This window comes from Osmerus mordax, chromosome 18 (genome assembly GCF_038355195.1).
Source record: "Osmerus mordax isolate fOsmMor3 chromosome 18, fOsmMor3.pri, whole genome shotgun sequence".
NCBI lineage: Eukaryota > Metazoa > Chordata > Actinopteri > Osmeriformes > Osmeridae > Osmerus > Osmerus mordax.
Genome location: NC_090067.1, coordinates 909481 through 912052, shown reverse-complemented (window position 1 = coordinate 912052; position 2572 = coordinate 909481). Strand labels below are relative to the sequence as shown.

General features: G+C 42.8%; 1 pseudogene; it reads right to left on the bottom strand.

Annotated features, from left to right (window-relative positions):
• Positions 1–247: 247 nt before the first annotated feature.
• Positions 248–892, bottom strand: LOC136961898 (general transcription factor II-I repeat domain-containing protein 2-like; annotated as a pseudogene).
• Between the last annotated feature and the right edge of the window lie 1680 nt (positions 893–2572).

Sequence of the window (2572 nt, the reverse complement as noted above, 5' to 3'; positions counted from 1 at the left end):
GGCGTGTTTTTTCATGTTTGGAAACATTGTTTCATTCAGTGAGCCATAAAACTGGTCTATTGTAGCTGTTTTGTACTTCTCCTTCAAAGCACTGTCACACTGGAAGTCGATGAGCTCCAGTTGTGTGTCTGATGGTGCTTTCTCACTGTCGAAAGATAGGGGGCATGATACAAGCTCTACCTCAGTCTCAATCTTGCTAAAGTCTGAGAAGCGGCGGGAGAACTCGGCATGCAGGTCGATCAAAGTGCTACTGTAGCGCGTTCAGTGCTGCCAGTGTCAGGAAATGAGCGAGAGAACTGCTGCTCATTTGTCTGGAGAACAACAGAAGTTTGGCCTTGAACGCTTTCACGTTGGAATACAGTTCATGCACAAAAACACCCTTTCCCTGGAGCTTCATGTTTAGATTGTTCAAATGCCCCAGTATGTCCACACCGAAGGCAAAGTCGGCCAGCCAGTCTGTGTCTTGTAACTCGGGGAAGTTGTCAGCTTTACCAACCGTATCCAGGAACATACCAATCTCCCCTCTCAGCTCCCACACGGCGAAAGACTTTCCCCAGGCTTAGCCAGCGCACATTTGAATGATGTAACAAGTCCTGGTGCTCTGCCTCTGTGTCATTGAGCAGCTGAATGAACTGATGATGGTTAAGCCCCCTTGCCCGTATAAAGTTTACAAGTTTCACGACCACTTTGACAACATGTTCGAGCTTCAACACACTTCTACACAGGGCTTCGTGATGAATAATACAGTGAAGAAATATCAAAATTCCTCCGAGTTTGGGCTTTCTTCTTTAACTTTGTCTTGTAATCTTTTTAGTAGGCCAATGTTCTTACCGGTTAGATTTGGGGATCCATCTGTTGTGACGTTTGTCAGTTTACGCCACGGTAGATACATTTTTTCCAAGCAGGCAGACACACTGTCATATAAGTCAGAGCCCCTGGTTGTCCCCATCATCGATTCCATTGCAAGAAGTTCCTCTGTTATTTCAAAGTTATCATTAATTCCTCTGACAAAAATTAAAAGTTGAGCAGTGTCTTGATGTCAGTACTCTCATCCAGTGCGATAGAAAAAGATTGAAGCCATCTGCTTTCTTTTTCAGCTCGGCGGTTAGCTCATCTCCTATTACTAACATCGGTTCGCTTGACCCGATGTTAGTTTCCTCAAGGATCACAATGACTCTTGCTTAGAGACTTGTTGCTCTTGTGGTTAGTGGTAACTGATTTAAATTTTTGGTTCTCGCTGTGATATATTGTTTTATTACTGTTGCTTTTTCCCACAGGTACACTTGCACTTATAGCTGTTCATGTTGTTTGGTTGTGACTTGTTTAACTACATGCTCTTATGGTTCTTCCCTTTGGCACTTACTTTGGTTGTTCACAATGTGTGCTTCATGTTTTGGCTACTCGCGATGTTTTTTGGCTATCTTGTTGTTATGATCAGTGACCTATGCACTTTGTAAAGCTCTCTCTTGGAAGTCGCTTTGGATAAAAGCGTCTGCTAAATGAATAAATGTAAATGTAAATGTAAATTACTTCCACTCGCCTGGTGATGGTTTGGCGTGATAAGCTAATTTTCTCGAATTGGCTTTTACTATCAGGACAAAGTATGCTAGCAGTCTCAACCATACAGTCTTTCACAAACTCCCCTTCAGCAAAAGGCTTGCTATGCTTTGCAATTGTATGTGCCACTATGTAGCTTGCCTTAGTTACCGATTCTTGAGTAGAGGTCTGTTTAGTAAAAATATTTTGTTGGGCTTTTAAGTTCGTTGCAAGTTTAGAGGCCTTGCTTGCCTTTTCCTGAGAGGACAGATTGCTAGTGTAGTTAGCATGCTAGCTTGAGAAATTACCACTTAAAAACTGCAATACTTTCTTGGCATATCAGACATACCACCTTCTGTTCAACATTAGTGAAAAAGTATTTTGATGTCCAGTCTTCCTTGAACACACGACATTCAGAGTCCACTTTTCTCCATTCTTTCTGTCAACGTCGTCAAGAATGGAGGTGACCATGAGCGCATTCAGATTGACTGAATGTAGGCCTAATACAAGCAGCTGCTAGGCTGCTTGTATTAGCACCATCTATTGGAGTTTGTTTGTATGGCATGGAAGAAGTAATTCTTTGGCCAAAAATCGCAACTCAAATATAATGACATTTAATTAGTTTTAAAAATAGCTTGCGGGCCGGATTGAAGGGCCGTACTTTGCCCCCCACTGGTTTAGTCCATTCCCTCCAGAACAAGATGACACAAAGAGGGACTGTTGCACTCGTTGGTTAGTCGTAACTGATAACCTATGTACTCGCTGTGAATCGAAATATTATGACTTGAATAAAAGCGTCTGCTAAATGACTAAATGGAAACACAATCACAATAACACTGATAATATTGAATGTGTCAAAGCATGTAATGCAGATAGATGTCCCTTCATGCGATGATGCAACAGTACCCACACGTTAGCATCGACCCACTACTAGCCACAACGTTGGGGCACTCTGACACAACCATGATGTACCGGCCAGTCCTTGATGGTAGGCGATCTTTGAGCCAATGCGAGTTACGCCGGGCCTGGCTACCCG